The following is a 17,356-nucleotide window of genomic DNA, read 5'->3' on the forward strand; positions in this document are numbered from 1 at the left end:
GAGGAAAGGGGATGATAGAGAGGGAGAGACAGAGAGACACCTGCAATACTGCTTCACCACTTGCAGAGCATTCCCCTGCAGGCGGGGGCTGGGGGCTCGAACCTGGGTCCTTGTGCACTGTAACATGTGCGCTCAACCAGGTGCACCACCACCCAGCACCCCCTTTTTTATGTCCACCAGGTTGTCACTGGTGCTCAGTGCCGGCACTATGAATCCACCCCTCCCAGCGGCCATTTTTCCCATCTTTCCCCCCATTTTATTCTACAGGACAGAGAGAGATTGAGAGGGGAGATAGAGAGAGACAGAGATACACCTATATCCCTCCTCCACCGCTCGTGCAGAGTCCTCTCTGTAGGTGGGGAGCAAGGCCTCGAACCCGGGTCCTTGTGCATCATAATGGAAGTGCTTAACCCAGTACACCCGGCCCCCTTGCTAGAATCTTCAGTCTGGGTACTCAGCCAGCTGGCCAGTGGCCACGAGAAGAAGCATGTGGTAGGCCTGTCTGCAGGAGGGGCTGTGCTGTGCTGTAGGCGCGGCCTTGGGGCTCCTGTGACTCTCCGTCCTGACCCTGGATGTGACTCCTCCTCCTCAGACTCGGCTTGAGGGTCTGCTCTGGGGCACAGGCTCCAGGCTTGGTCTAAGAGGAGACTCGCTCTGGCCTGCAGATCAGGGAGCCCTTCCTTGCAGCTGTCCTGACGGGCCTCTGCCGGGCTCAGGGGTATCCGAGGTGTAGCCTGCACTTGCATCCCACTCACACCACCTCTGGCCAATTTCCTGTTGAGAGAGAGAGTGGGAGAGAGAGAAAGAGACACAGAGAGAGAATGCTGGCCAGCTGGGTGGTGGCGCACCTGGTTGAGCGCACACACTACAGTGCACAAGGACCCAGGTTGAAGCCCCTGATCCCCACCTGCAGGGGGAACTGCTCTCGAGTGGTGAAGCAGGGCTGCAGGTGTCTCTCTGTCTCTCCCTCTCAATTTCTACCTGTCTCTATCCAGTAACAAATAAAATTAAACAGAGAGAGAGAACATGTGAGCTGGAGCACAGGAGCCTCCCCAGGCACCAGGGCTGCTGCTTCGTGGCACCAGGGCCCAAACCGGGAGCATGCACAGGCTGGGCACTCCCAGCAGAGAGCTGTTGCCTTGGCTCTTGGGGTGTCCTGGCCAGAATGTTCTCTGGCCTTCTGGCTTTGTGGAAAAGGTGACCCCACCTCACTCAGCTCTGTTGGCCAGCAGCACCCAGTCCAGCACAGCCCAGATGAGTGTGTACCCTGTGGGCCCTGGTCCCCCTCACGCTGTCTGTCTGTCTGTCCGTCAGTCCCCAGAAGCCGGCGCCCACGCCGTCCCCCCTGATGGCCACACTACCCAGAGCCGCCCATCAGTACAGCATCAACACCTCCAGCCTGGAGGTGCACCACCTGCCTGTGCCTCTGGAACAGTGTTCCTGCCCGCCTCCCCATTCCCCAGCTTCCTGCCAGGCCTGGAGGCCACCGGAGCTGAGGCCTGGCCTGACAAGCTCAAGGTGACCATCAAGCTGAAGCCGCTCGGCATGCCCAGGGGCCTGTAGGAGGGCCGCCCGCTGCCCAGGAAGTGGCAAGGCCTCCGGTGTTGGAGTAAGTGGAGCCCGCAGGCGCCCCGAGGCACCTGCCTGCCCACTGGACAGGCAACCCAATGCTGCTCTGCAGCAGGTGGCCTGAGCCTGCCCCAGCGATGGCCACCGGTGCTGCTTCTGCTAGGAGGAGGGCGACAGGCAGATGGGCTGGCCGGCGCGACTGCTCAGCCTGGACCTGTGGATGCACCTCAGCTGCATTCTCTGGTCCATCAAGGTATATGGGGTGCAGGCGGGCACGCTCATGAACTTGAAGCTAGCAGTGCGCTGCAGTGTGCAGGTCAAGTACGCTTCCTGCCACAGGCCAGCACCACCCGCATCTGCCACCGCTTCCGCTGAGCCAACGTCTACCACTTCCACTGCGCCTGCCACCTCTTATGCCACGCCAATGTCTACCACTTCTGCTGCGCCGAGTGCGTGCCCTGCATGTCCTTCAAGGACAAGACGCTGCTGTGCCCGGCACACCGGCCGAAGGGGCTGCAGTGGCAGGAGCTCAGCGACTTCGCTGTCTTCTGCCTCGTGGTGCAGCACTACAAGGTGCTGCAGATCATAGGCCTGGTGCAGCACCAGCACACCTTCCACGTGGGCGGCCTCATCTTCAATGCGCTGGGCCAGCTGCTGCCATGCCACATGGCCGCCTTCCACTCACTGAGCGCACTCTTTCCTCTGGGCTGCGAGGCCAGCCGGCTCTCCTGGAGCACCTGCCACCCGCACCACAGGTGCGGCTACCTCTGCCCCATCGCCCAGCAGGACGGCCGCCCGCTCTTCCTGGTGCACGTGCTGGAGCAGGCCCACGAGGACCTGGTGCTCAGCGGCTCCTCGCCCAAAGGTAGGCACCACCCACGGGCCGGGGTGACTGACCGGTGTCATGAGCTGGGGAGACCCCAGCCCGGGGGTTCTGCAGGGAAGCGGCACCGAGGTTCTGACTGGGCTCCAAGGCCCTGGTTGGATCCCCAGCACCAGCAGTGGCCAGGGCTCAGCGGGGCTCTGGGGAAATAATGATAAAGAGCTGAGGAAATAGGATCGTGGTTCTGCAGAGAGGCTCTCCTGCCTGCGATTCTGAGACTCTTGGTTCAGTCCGCAGCACCAGCAGTGGCCATGGCTCAGCCTGGCTCTAGTTTAAAAAAAAAAAGGTGTGTGGTGTCTGCTCAGGCCCGGCCCCAGGGAGCGAGGGTGCTTATATCCGAAGGAGCTGGGCAGTGAGCCAGCACCTCTGCTCACAAGCCTCCAGGCCTAGCTGCTTTTTTAAAATAGCTTTTTATATTTATTTATTGGATAGAGACAGAAATGGGAGGGGAGGCCTGAAAGACATCTGTAGCACAGGTGGCATGGGGGCTTGAACCCAGGTCCTTGCACATGGTAACGTGTGTGTTCTATTGACTGTGCCACCAATCCAGCCTCCTAGACCCAGATTTTAATTTATTTGTCTATTCTTTTACTGTTTAAGGAGAGAAGTAGGGGGCCGGGTGGTGGCGCACCTGGTTGAGCCCACATGTTACAAGGCACAAGTTCCTGGGTTCAAGCCCCCAGTCCCCACCTGCAGGGGGAAAGCTTTGCGAGTGATGAAGCAGAACTGCAGGTGTCTGTCTCTTTCCCTATCTCACTCTTCCTCTCAATTTTGGCTGTGTCTACCCAATAAGTAACTATATATTTAAAAAAGGAGAGAGGAATGACAAGACACAGCTCCATCCTGCCGAGGCAGTGGGAATGGGTGCGCTAACCACTCAGCCAGCTCTGGGTCTTGGGGGACAGCTTTATGAGAAAATGCTCTGGAGCTGACCCAGGGACACCGGCAATATTCTGTCCATATCCTCTCCAAATTTTTAGAGGTGGTTATTTGTTACCTTGTTGTTGAGTTTGGCAAGCTCTGGTGTATATTTAGGTTATTAGCCTCTTGTCTGATATGTATGGCATGTCAAGATCTCCCATTCTCCCACTGAGGGGTCTCTTGGTTTGGGTAGTGATTTCTTTTGCTGTGCAGAAGCTGTTTAATTTGATGTAGTCCCATAGGTTTATACTTGCCTTAGTCTTCTTTGTAATTGGATTGGCTTCATTGATGATGTTTTTAAAATTTATATAGAGGAGAGTTTTGCCAATATTTTCCTCTAAGTATCTGATAGTTTCTGTTCTAACCTCCAAGTCCATGATCCACTTGGAATTTACTTTTGTATTTGGTGAAATGTAGTGGTTTAGTCTCATTCTTCTGCATGTTTCAACCCATTTTTCCCAACACCACTTGTTGAAGAGACTCTGCTTCCCCCATATAATAGACTGGGTACCTTTATCAAAGATTAGGTGTCCATTGGTGTGGCTGCTTACTGCAGGGCTCTCAATACTATTTCACTGGTCAGTGTGTCTATTTGTGTTCCAGTACCAAGCAGTTTTGATGACAATGGCCCTGTAATACAATTGGAGATCTGGGAGTGTGATGCCTCTGGTTCTGTTCTTTTTTCTCAAGCTTGTCTGGGCAATTCTAGGTCTTTTCTGGATCCAGACAAACATTTCTACCATTTGTTCTATTCTCCTAAAAAATGTGGTTGGGATCTTGATGGGGATAGCATTAAATTTGTCGATGGCTCTGGGTATATTCATTTTGATGATGTTAAGTCTTCCAACCCATGAACATGAACTATCTTTCCACTCCTTTGTGTCTTTTTCAGTTTCCCTGAGTAGTGCCTCCTCATTTTCAGTATACAAGTCTTACACTGCTTTCGTTAGGTTTACTCCTAGATATTTTATTGTTTATGTTGCTATAGTAAAAGGAATTGACTTCTGAATTTCAGCTTCTTCTAACTTACTGTTTGCATAGAGGAATACCACTCACCTTTGACAATGTTAATTTTGTAGCCTGGCACCTTACTGCATTGCCTGATGATTTCCAAAAGCTTCTTGCTGGATTCCTTAGGTTTTTCTGTGTATATCATCTGCAAGTAGGGAGAGTTTGACTTCTTCTTTTCCAATCTGTATCCCTTGAATTCCTTGCTCCTGGCTGATTGCTATGGCAAAAACTTCCAACACTATGTTGAATAGTCATGGTGATAGTGGACATCCCTTTCTAGTACCAGAAACCTTGCATGCCGGGGATAGACCCCACTTGGTCATGAGTATACTGCTGTATCCAGTTGGCTGGAATTTTACTCAATATTTTAGCATCTATGTTCATCAGAGATATTGGTCTGCTGTTTTCTTTTTTGGTTGTGTCCCTGTCTGCCTCTAGTATCAGAGTGATGTTGGCTTCCTAGAAGCTGGAAGGGAGTATTCCAGTGTCTTCAATCTTCTGGAAGACTTTTAAAAGTAGAGGTATGAGTTCTTCTTTGAAGGTTTTGGAGCATTCATTAGTAAAACCATCTAGTCCAGGACTTTGATTCTTGGAGAGGTTTTTGATAAATGTTTCCATTTCATTACCTGTGATGGGCCTATTTGTGTTCTCTCGTTCCTCTTGACTTCATTTTGGAAGTTCGTAGGTATTTAGGGAATCGTCCATTTCTTTGAGGTTCTCTGGCTTGGTGGCATATATTTGTTCATAGAAGCTTTGCATGATATGTTGAATTTCTGTGGTGTCTCTTGTGATATCTCTTCTTTCATTGATGATCCAGATTTTTTGGGTCTTCTCCCTTTTTTGTTTTGTGAGTCTGGCTAAAGGTTTGTTGATTTTGTTCCCTCTTTCGAAGAACCAACCTTTACTTTCCTTGATCTTTACTTTCCTATGGTTTTCTTAAATTCCTTTTTTTCTTCAGTCTGTTTTTAATTTTATTTATTTTCCCATGTGATGCATTTGTTGTTTAACATTGTTGTGGTTATTGATATCATTGTTGTTGTTGGATTGTGAGAAATAGAGGAGGGGAAGACACGGAGAGAGATAGACACCTGCAGACCTGCTTCAGTGCCTGTGAAGCATCCCCCCTGCAGGTGGGGAACCGGGGGCTCAAACCCGGATTGTTAGAGTGGTAGGTCTTTGTGCTTTGCACCACACTGGGGGGGGGGTGACGTCAATCACAGGGCGCAGGATGAGAAGCACGTGAAGCCAGACATCAAGCAGCCGGCCAGGACGCCATCACGCAGAGGCTGCGAGCAGCAGTCCGTGGTGGGTGGCAATCTGGTGGCGTCTCTGGCGGGAGGTGTCTTTTGGCTGAGGCAGCAGCTGGTGGTGGCAGTGGCGGCAAGCGGCTGTAGGAGATGGGCAGCAAACATAGAGGCGGCAGTGAAGGAGGTGGCTGGAGGCCTGAAGGTAAGCACCTGGCAGCGGTGATGCCAGGACTTTGTGGGGAAGCAGGCCTGGCTCAGGCCATCAAGACAGGCAAGGGTGGCAGGGCGGGTTTGCTCGCTGGGCCTGTCGTCCCCTCCAGGTGTCTGTTGTGATATCTCTTCTTTCATTGATGATCCAGTTTATTTGGGTCTTCTCCCTTTTTTGTTTTGTGAGTCTGGCTAAAGGTTTGTTGATTTTGTTCCCTCCTTCAAAGACCAACATTTACTTTCCTTGATCTTTTGTACGGTATTCGTAAATTCTTTTTTTTTTCAATTTGTGTTTAATTTTATTTATTTTCCCATTTGATGCCCTTGTTGTTTAATATTGTTGTGGTTATTGATTTTGTTGTTGTTGTATAGGACTGAGAGAAAGAGAGAGAGGAGGGGAAGACAGTGATGGAGAAAGACACCTGCAGATCTGCTTCACTGCCTGTGAAGCGACCCCCCCCAGCAGGTGGGGAGCCAGAGGCTCAAACCTGGATCCTTAGAGTGGTTGGTCTTTGAGCTTTGCACCACATTGGGGGGGGCAGCGTCAAGGACACAGGGCTGCTGATGTCACACACGCAGAGCAGGACATCAAGCAGCTGGCCAGGAAGCCATCACACAGAGGTTGTGGGCAGCACTCCATGGTGGATGGCAATCAGGCGGCATCCCGGAGGTGTCCTTTGGCTGAGGCAGCAGCTGGTGGTGGCGGTGGTGGCAAGTGGCTAGTGGAGATGGGCTGCAAACACTGCAGAGGGGCAGCAGAGGCGATGGCTGGAGGCTGGAAGGTAAGCAACTGGCATCGGCTTGGGGCCAGGGCTTTGTGGGGAAGCAGGCCAGGCTCAGGTCACCAAGGCATCCAACCACGGTAGGGAGTGGTTGCTCCCTGGTCCTGTCCTCCCTGTACGTTGAATAGTAATGGTGATAGTGGGCACATCCCTTTCTAGTACCGGATCTGAGGGGAAATACTTCCAGGTTTTCATTATGATGATGTTGAGTAAGATTTTGGCTGTGGGTTTGAGTGTGATTTTGGCTGTAGGTTGCAATATATAGACTCCATTATCTTGAGGAATTTCCCAGCTGTAAGGTCTGACTTCAGTCATTGCTTCACTGCTGAACATGGATGTCCCCAGGTGTATCCATACTCTCAGCTTGTCTCTATTTCCCTAGTGGGTTAGGGCTTGAGGAGGCAGGGCTCAGGACACATTAGTGGGGTTTTCTGTCCAGGGATGTCAGGATAGCATCATGGTAGCACCTGGAACCTGGTGGCTGAAAAGGGTTAAGACACAAAGCAGAACAAATAGTTCATTGATCATGAACCTACAGGCAGGTGAAGATTTGGGCTTTCCCAAAAACCTGGTGGGTCTATTTTAGGTCTATTCCAAGGGACCCATGACTTTACTAATTTTTGCCTGAGCCTGATAGCTAACATGCAGGTGGACCCTTAGAATTGTCTGGGGAAATGATATCATGGTTGGAAAATGGACTAGGAAGCTGGATCAAGGAAGAGAGTACCTCCCAATTATGGGGCAAGTATGTAAATACCGTTAAGTGTAAACCCCATTTTTATTGCTTCTCATGGAGATAACCAGTGGCTGCAGGGAGAGGAATCTGTTAGAGGTCGAGGCCCCGCCACAGTGGGGTCAGGTGAAGGGAGCGCAGACCATGCCTCCCAAGGACGTGGACCCCCCCCCACTGCCCTGCCCTTTCCAAGCTGCCCCTAGGCTCCTGAGTGCAGTGCAGGAAGGTGCTGTCCTGCTGACTCTAGCCTGCTCTTCCTCCTCCTCTGAGTGGTGGCCTGAGAGCTGCAGACCCTGTGAGGGCAGGCAGACCAGCTCCCAGCTGCCTGGGTCAGAGCTGGAGCCAAGGCCTCTGCCTGAACCGTGGGTGAAGGTAGGAGGAGGGTGGTGTGGTGTAGTCCCTGAACGTGCTGGTGCTGGGTGAGGGGGAAGTCCTCTGCCCCTGATTGCTGGTAAGGCAGAGTATTTTACCAGTAGGGGCCAGGTTCATGAGTCACCGAGTACCCTTGATTCAGAACCACAGTTGGTCTCCACCTGCGGAGGGAAGCTTCATGAGTAGTGGAGATGTGCTGCAAACATCTCCCCATCTTTCTGGCTCTCTGCTCTCTGTCTCCCACTGCTATAAAAAATAAGTAAAAGGTATGAAAAAATATTTCCAGGCATTGTGAGGCTTTGAACTGCAGCAATAAGCCTGGTGGCAGAAAGAGAAAAGGATATAATGAAGATATAAAAAATATATATCTTTATTGGGGATTACTGCTTGCAGTTGACAGAATATGATGGTTTGCACATGCATAATATTTCTCAGTTTTCCACATAACAACTCAACCCCCTCTACGTCCTCCTCTGCCAACATGTTCCAGGACCTGAACCCTCCCCCCACTACCCACCCCGGTGTCATTTACTTTGGGGCTGTACCCTAGATCCAGTCCAAGTTCTGCTTAGAGTTTTCCCTTCTGTTTTTGTTTTCCAAATTCTGTCTATGAGTGAGATCATCCCATTTCCATCCTTCTCTTTCTGGCTGATCTCACTTCTCATGATTCCTTCAAGCCCCATCCAGGAAGAATGAAGAAGGTGACCATCATTTTTAATAGCTGAGTAGTATTCCAATGTGTATATAGACAGTGGCTCTGTATGAGTGGCTCAGCCACTCATCTTTTGTTGGACTCTTAGGTTGTTTCCAGGTTTTGGCTATTACAAATTATGCTGCTATGTTCATAGTTGTATAAAAATAAAAAAAAAGAGTGTTGTTTACTGGACTTTTGGTCATTGGTTTCCATTCTGTGTCTTTCTTTTGCTTAATTTACCATTGCTGTGTGTGCTCCTGTAAATGTAGTATTAATAAGCAGACAGGGTAGTCAGAAGCTAGCCTGACCTTCACCTTGGGAAAATGAAGTTGGAAGGAATAAGCAAGTCACCCATCACATGCCCTGTTCTGTTAGGTTGTGCAGGAAGCAGCTACTCCCTAGTCAGGTCTGTGGGATAGTAGAGCCCAGCCTTCTGCAGCCTGCTGTCTAGCCCTAAAAGGTTTTTTGAATGACCCCCAAGCCAGAACTGATCACGAACTAAAGGACTTAGTAATTTAGTAGTGGATTTAGTGCCTGTGAAATCAAGAAACCATTAACTTCTCTCCTTTTACCCTAATTTAAATTAATAGGTAGCTAACCACACTGAGACTTTTTAATTCCTCTTTGATTTCTGACTGTACATTCCACCTAACCATGTTTTCAGCTTGTTTTAGGCTCCTTAATTCCTAGAAAAATGCTGGGCAACTTTAATCATATTTATGATAGTGTTAATTTACCCTTCCTCTGGATGCAGACATATACATGACCATGTGGACAAGCTCAGGCAATTGTTAAAGGAAAATCCACATGGAGTGCAGTGGCCATTATAGCAGTATTCTCTGCACAGACACATTGGACTACTTTTTCCTGCAGTATTTCCTTTCATGATTTATTTGTGCTTTGATTGGTAAAATGCTGCCTAGAAAATTAAAGAAGCCTGTGGAGTGATGTTATCTGGAGTTTTTTCATATAAATGATTATTGCCATTGTTTAATAGCTACTGTTCTGATAAATTGGTCTAATTTATTTTATTTTTATACTTGCATTCATAAATATAAAGTTCATTTATTTTTTATGTTCCAATAGTTAAAAAGTCATTAATAAAGTAATATATAATAAATCATAGCATTGTGCTACAAAGTAAGAAAGATCAATGGTTTCATTATAATAGCCACAAGATTATGTGCATTTAGATCTTATCAAGCATAGGAAATGTTGATGAGAAATATTTTCTAGTCTTACTGTTTTTAAAAAATGTGTGAAGTTTAGGTTTTATTTATTTATTTAAAATTTTTTGTCTTTATTTATTGTATAGAGACAGCCATAAATCAAGATGAAAGGGGGAGATAGACAGGGAGAGAGACATAGAGACACCTGCAGCCCCGCTTCACCACTTGTGAAGCTTTCCCCCTGCAGGTGGGGACTGGCGGCTTGCACCGAGGTCCTTAAACTATAACATATGCGCTCAACCAAGTGCGCCACCACCCGGCCCCATAGATTTTTTTTTAAAGCAAAAGTTAACTTTTTTTGGTGAATACTACTTTGATAATCTATATCTCTCCTATTCTAAATTAAGAACAATTTTACAAATATAACAGGAACTGAAGGACATAACACATTCTGTGTGGGTGATTTCTTATTTCTTTTACTTTTTGCATCGGAATTATTACTAAAATATTAAGCTAATGATTTTTATCTGTAGAGGTTTATTTTTAAATGAGAGGGTGGGAAGAGCAGCATCTGTACATAGCGATCCACCTCTTCAGCAGAAGAGCAGTGTGGAACCACAGCTAGAGAACACGGCACACTTTTAATCATCCGCAGTCATGGCATAATTACGTAACTCGCAATTCAGCTGGGACTCTCAGATGTCAGGAAATGTCCCACTCCCCAAGTAATTGTGTAGTACTTTTTAAATATATTTATTTATTTATTTCCCTTTTGTTGTCTTTTATTCTTGTTGTAATTGATGTCGTCATTGTTGGATAGGACAGACAGAAATGGTGAGAGGAGGGGAAGACAGAGGGGGAGAGAAAGACAGACACCTTCAGACCTGCTTCATCGCCTGCCTGTGAAGCGACTCCCCTGCAGGTGGGGATCCAGGGGCTCAAACCGGGATCCTTAGTAGGTCTTTGCCCTTTTCATCATATGCGCTTAACCACTGCACTACCACCAGACTCCCTGTATAGTATTTTGTTCTCATATCCCCTTAAAGACAGCATGTGACAGTAGTCAGGTGTGGCATAGTAGTAGATGTATAACCACTGCAGAGAAAACTTGATTACAAACCCAATGGTATACACACTGTTAAGAGTTTAGTTAAACCCAATGGTATATACACTGTTAAGAGTTTAGTTAAATCTTGTCAAAGGATTCTAGTGAGAAAGAAAGAGAGAGTTCTAGCTGAAGGAACCGTGTTTCTCCAGAATGATGTTCCATATCTAGCGCATTTGAGCTTAGCATAAATTTATGTGAATAATGCTTTGTTTGATTTCATGGACTGAAAACTGGGTAAGTGGTTCATTGGTATTATAAATCTAAACTGCTATAATTAGTTTTTTGCAGTTTACTCCTTGTGTAAAGCACACAAAACTTCATCACTCAATACAAAATTGTCAACTTTCATATTTCTGTAGGAGCTGGGCCTACATTTTGCTCAAAACAAAAGAGAAACATCTTGAAGCTAACTAAGGGAAAATAATTTCAATCAGGAATAGGCCTTTTATAATTTCTCAGTGTTAAAATGGATCTAATGGGTGTCAGATCACAGGAATTGAATTTGTTTTGGAAAAAACACAGTACTCTGCTTTTTGTTTTGAGAATTATAAATACGGTTATTTCATTTGGAGGTTGCATTTGACAAATTTTTTTTTCAGTTGTTTTGAAATAGTGACTACTACTGTCACTACAGAGAATGATAATTGGCACAGGAAAAATTACTTTTGATAAGCAGTATTAGAGTAGCTCAGGTTCTGCACAAAAGATAAATGGGACGTACCACCCACTAGACAGATGAAATTGTTGAACTAATTGAGTATAAGGTATAAGCCAAAGTGTTCTTTGTGTTGTTGTGATTTTTTTTGGCTAAACATTTGCATAACTAATTCTTCATCATCAACGTTCACCTTTGATATAAAGACCAGTGACACTCAGAAGATGTTATTGCTTCATGGTCAGATGTGTCTCTACCAAAACCTTGACAATCACTTTGATGAGTCAAACCTTAGCAAATCAATGAGGCAACTACCTACAGTCTTGATTCTATCCAGAAACTTGTTCAATATTGTTTCTGGTTTAAGACTCAAGAGTCAGCAGATGGAGTCAATAAGGAGAAACTTTATTAAATGTTAATGGGCTACAGAAAGACCTCATGCTAGTAAAGTCATGGTCCCCTTGGAATAAACCTACAATAGACTTCCTAGCTTCTTCCCAAATGAAGACCCCAAATTTCACCTGCTATACTCTTACCTTTAGGTTCCTGATTATTAAACAACTTGTTCAGCTTTACATCATAATGCTTTTCAGCCACCAAGTTGCTGATGCAACCATGATGATATCAACCCGACATCCCTGGCCAGACGACCTCAACCAATGTGTCCTGGAACCTCCCCTCCCCAAACCCTGCCCCACTAGGGAAATAGAGACAGCCTGGGGGTGTGGGTCCATCTTTCAATGCCCATGTCCATTGGAGAAGCAATTCCAGAAGTCAGACCTTCCACCTTCTGCATTCCATAGAGAATTGTGGTCTATACTCATAGAGGGATAAAGAATAGGGAAACTTCTAAGTAGTGGAGGGGATATGGAATTCTGGTGGTGCCCCGGCCAGCGGGGCGGTGAATAGGGGCTAGGAACCTCAGGACCTGGAATGACAGGGACAAGAGACACAAAAGAATGACAGCAAGACAGGATTCTGATCAAGCTGCAAAATTTTATTGTGTTCACAGGCATTATAAGGCTTTGGGGAAGGGGGGAAGTGCTGGAGGAGGAAGAGGAGGGGGAGCAGTCATCAGGGTGGAATGTCTCTTGCAATGTACATAGCCGAAACTATGTCTATTAACTATAACTATGTGGTGTGTCACTTGTTTTCTAGTAAATGGCCTACCTGCGGGGAAATAGAAACTTGTCTCGAGGGTTTCCATTGTTTCAAAGCAGAGAAATGGCTCCTGGCATCAAGCAGAGAAATGGCTCCTGGCATCTCCTCCCTTCGTTACAGTTTAACTGAGGCAGGAAATCAGGGGTGAGGAGCAGAGACCTTAACAGCAGTTTTGGTAGGCATTAACCAGAGAGGGGAAGTATTTACCCGATTCCTCCCACGGGGTGAATGCAAAACCAGTCTTCCCGCATCTTATAAGGCTCTTGGTGTCTTTCTGGGGAGGGGAGGCAGAGCCACAGTTTCCAGGCAAACAATTTTTGTTGCTGACACCAACCTCCATGCAAATCATGTTTGCTTCACGGGGGATTCAAGAGGCGGACTATAGGGTCCTCCCCCTGCAGTGCTTTGCCTCGCACCCCTTACTGGTGTCCTTGACCTGCCAAGGTTGGATGTCTCAATGCATAATTCTGAGTTTTATGCCATCCGAAAGGGAGGTCTGTCACCCTCAGGTTCAGCCAACCCTCTGTCAGCCAAATCAAGTCTATGATAATGTATTTGTAAGGGTTTTGATGCCAAGGAGTCAATCTGCCGTTTTATAAAATCAGCAATCTTATTGAAAATAAAGGGTCCTAAGGTAATCATTAACAAAAGACTAATCAAGGGTCCCATAAGGGGCTCTGTAGTGACTCAAGACTATTTGTGGTGGAGTCTATAACCTCTTGTAATTTGTCAGAAAATTCATGGGAGGAATATATAGAGTGTCCTAGCGTACCATCAGCAAGTCTAAGGGAAGCAGTCAGTGGATGTGATGTCCAGGGGAAGAAACACAGCACGTCTGGTCCTCTGGTGGTTGTCAGTGCCAACTGATGAAATTTTTCTTCTTCATAGAGGGTCAGCTGTGGAACAAGCAAAACTAGGAGGCAAGGACCAGGTAGAGAAGAATTGACATGAAAATATAGGATGGTGTTGTACCAAGACACAGAGGAGGTACATACACATTAGGTGAGGTTCCTTGAACATGAGGATAATTTTGAGAAAAGTGAGCAGTCAGTAAACATGCAAAGATGAAGTCAGCAGTGGTAGGTCAGCAGAAAGAGAAGACTTGGATAGGCTGGTGTGGTTAGCTGGAGTATATACTGCCATGGCGTCCTTTGTGGTAAGGACTTGCCAACAGGGACTGTGGATTTTGCAAGAGCAATAATGTCATCCACCATAATAAAAGGAAAACAAACATGGACATCCAGTGTTGAAAAAGGAAAAAGAATATGTCTCTATGGCTGGAAGGGTGGGTGGCTTTTTCAATGAGATACAATAAATGGACAATTCGAATTTTTGTAAATGTTAAAAAGGTTTAGTATAGTTACTTCATTGACACTTTAGCCAACTGAATACTGGGGGGTGCATTCCCCTTCTTTTTTTATTAATTAAGCTTAAGGGTTTTAGTTTTTCTTGTTTGAGCTGTAGCCCACATAAATTTGGAAAAAATACCAACTGAGAAAGAAAAAATGTTTTTGTTTACTAAACATGGGCAGGTGAATTACATCAATCTGCCAGAGAGCATTGGCTTTTATCAATGGAGATTAATCTTAAAAGTCTGAATAGCAGGATCTTAATTAAACAATGCAGGAGCCAGTAAAATGCTCTCAGTATGGCAGGTCAAGCATTAAAATTTTAAGAGGCTTGTAATAAAATGAGAGAAAAAATTTTAGGATATGAGTGACTTTAGGAGTCATCATACACCCATAAATAAAAAATGAAAAATGTTTAGTTTTAAATCTTACCATATGAGCAGTCAGTTCTTCATGTGCAGATGTACCTATAATTATTTACTTAGGGAGAGAACTTGTACCAACTTAATTGATGATCTAATGGTTAGAATTGGCTTGAGTTCTTTCATATGATTTTAGAAGGCTCTTTATTAAAATATACCAATATGTTATAGAAAGTCAATACCTAATGTGTTGACATGATAAAATGTTTACCATTTTTAGCATTATTTTAAACTGATTAGACAGTTTAAGCACACTACTATAACTTAGTTTACTAAGATCTTTACTCATCACAAGGCTATCATGAGTAAGCGTAGACATAAAACTCTTAATAGATTTTGCTCTTTAGAACTCTAATATGGCAACTTAAAAGGCTAAAATAAAACCTCATAGCTTAAATGTTCAAAATAATAATTTTGTTAAATCAGGATTTGTCAAAACAAATCTATCAGACCAGAAGCACCATGTATTACCTTAATTTATCAAGAATAAACCTCTGGCAGTATCTTTAAACAAACCAGATAATTTTTAAAAGCAGAAAGATATAAAGAGGAAAACCAGAGCAAAAGCCTCTGGCATGTAAATAATTAGCATAACCATTGTGTTATCTTTTACTAATCCAAGCCAGTCTTAAACAATTTTAAGTAAAATGTTAAACCTTGTTTGTTAGGATCTTTGTTTATCACAAAGCTATCACACCCTTAGGGCAGCTATGAACAAGGGTGAGTACACAACTTAATTGACCTTTCACTTTGATTTGGGTAGGTAACTTAAAAGGCTAAAATAAACCTTTTAGCTGAAATGTTCAAAATAAATTTTTACTGTTAACATTTCTTTTAGATGACCATTTTACACTAAATAATTTTGTTGAATCACATCTGCTGAATTAAAATTTTTATCAGGCCAGGAATACCACATTTAACCCTTTTTTCTTGGCAAGGCCACTGCTTTACCCGGACTGGGTTATTAGAAAACCAGTGAAGCGTGGAATTTGTTACAAACAGTGGCAGTTGGTATTGGGGTGCTGGTAAGATTTACAATTCTCAGAAGAGTGAGAGAGACTGTAGAGGCATTTTACCATGCCTAGATATCTCAGAAAATCTTTTAACTAATGAATTGATGCTGATATTAGCTATCAGAAGGACGAAACTGTCCTGTATTTTACTTTGGTAAAGGTGTGCCAACTCTATGAGTCGGCATCTTTAAAACCACATTTAGCTTAACTAAATCTTATTTAAAACTTAAAACAAACTTTACTTACTTAGGGGTTAACACACATTAATGAAAACAAGGTACAGACTTAAAACAGACATTCTTGGTGAAAAGAAAAATTTTCCCTTTGAAAAGCAGCTTTTGGATTTCTAACTCACAGCCTCCCCGGAGGGGCATTTGTGGCTAAGAATTATTGACTGAAGTCTTTGTCAATCTGTGGAGCAGGAGCTCTGTGCCATGATTGGCTGCACGGACAGAACAGGCAGGCTTAGTTTACCAGCACGCATGGAGAAGCTCGGAGAAAAATCTTTGAAAGTTCTTTTTCTGGGCTAAGGTACATTTTACAGTTTTAAAGAAACAATTCATTAAATTTCTATCAAAAGTGTGTACTGGTTCTCTGATTAATAGCTTTTAAGTTAAAGAGAACGTCTTGTTTGATTGATTTTATTCTTTCTCTAAAGAATAACTTGCTAGCCAGATAAGATCTCACTCAGAATTGGTTTAGCGCTTTCTGAGAGTAGAGGAAAAAAAGCTGGATCTTTTTGGCTGGCTAATTTTAAGATAATGCCAAATCAAGAGCCCACAGTTCTTTAACTAATTGTAAATGCTCTCGTTTTTTTTTTTTTTTTTTTTACTAATTTTCTAAGGGAAGCTGGGTTTTTTTGCTAGTTGTGGGGGGGTCTTACAGTTGTCAAAGAGGGGTAAATCTTAACTGGAGGGCACTTAGCAGACGCCTCAGGGGTGGGGCCTCCTGAATCAGGCATGAGTATAGAGACAGACTCACAAACAGAAGGTGGCTGGGAGTGTCCCTGTAAGACTCTCCCTCTCTCATGACTCACTGTACATCAGGACAATGTTTATAGACTTTGAGTATATCATTTACTAAATTCCAATAAGAAAAAGCCTGGACTGGAATCTTTTCTGGACCAAAGGTCTCATAAAAATCTCTTAAACAGTTTCCAACTCTAGCCTATCTTTTTTCTTCAATAGTCCCCTCTAAGGGAAAACATGGACAAACATCACTCACAATACAAAAAAAAACTTCTTGAAATCCTTTTTCTTAACCCTTATTCCTCGTGTCTTGAGGGACTCCTTGAGTCCTTTAATAAACAAGTCTTGTTTACCAAATTCATGTCCCATGGTAGTGCTTACCTCACGGTTGTGACACTCCTCCAGATGCGACTCACAGCCGGGCAGTTCCGTGGTGATCTATGCGAGCCTTTGCATTACACCGTCGGCCATGGTGGCTCAGTGAATTCAGATAGGCCTATCTTCTCGATCAGTGGTGTTCCTAGGTCCAGAAGGCTTCTTTGCCCCACATCCGGGCGCCAGATGCCCCTTCCAGTGAGGCGGTGAACAGGGGCTAGGAACCTTAGGATCTGGAATGACAGGGACAAGAGACACAAAAGAATGAAAGCAAGACAGGATTCTGATCAAGCTGCAAAATTTTATTGTGTTCACAGGCATTATAAGGCTTTGGGGAAGGGGGGAAGTGCTGGAGGAGGAGGAGGGGGAGCAATCATCAGGGTGGAATGTCCCTTGCAATGTACATAGCCAAAACTATGTCTATTAACTATAACTATGTGGTGTGTCACTTGTTTTCTGGTAAATGGCCTACCTGCGGGGAAATAGAAACTTGTCTCGAGGGCTTCCATTTCAAGCAGAGAAATGGCTCCTGGCATGGTGGTGAAAATTATTTATTTTCTTTCTTTTTAATTTATTTATTATTTATTATTTATTTTTCTTTCTTTTTATTTATTTTATTTATTTATATTTGTTTTATTTATAGTTTTATTGACAAAACTATAGGACAAGAGGAGTACAACTCCACACAGTTCCCACTACCAGAGCTCCGTATCCCAT

The 17,356-nt window shown here is 44.8% G+C and overlaps 1 pseudogene; it reads left to right on the plus strand.

Annotated features, from left to right (window-relative positions):
• The window catches only part of LOC103128131 (histone-lysine N-methyltransferase 2C-like), a 42,062-nt pseudogene extending 35,271 nt beyond the window's left edge, over nucleotides 1-6,791 (plus strand).
• The last annotated feature ends 10,565 nt before the right edge of the window (nucleotides 6,792-17,356 follow it).

The sequence above is a fragment of the Erinaceus europaeus genome, chromosome 21 (genome assembly GCF_950295315.1).
Source record: "Erinaceus europaeus chromosome 21, mEriEur2.1, whole genome shotgun sequence".
Classification (NCBI taxonomy): domain Eukaryota; kingdom Metazoa; phylum Chordata; class Mammalia; order Eulipotyphla; family Erinaceidae; genus Erinaceus; species Erinaceus europaeus.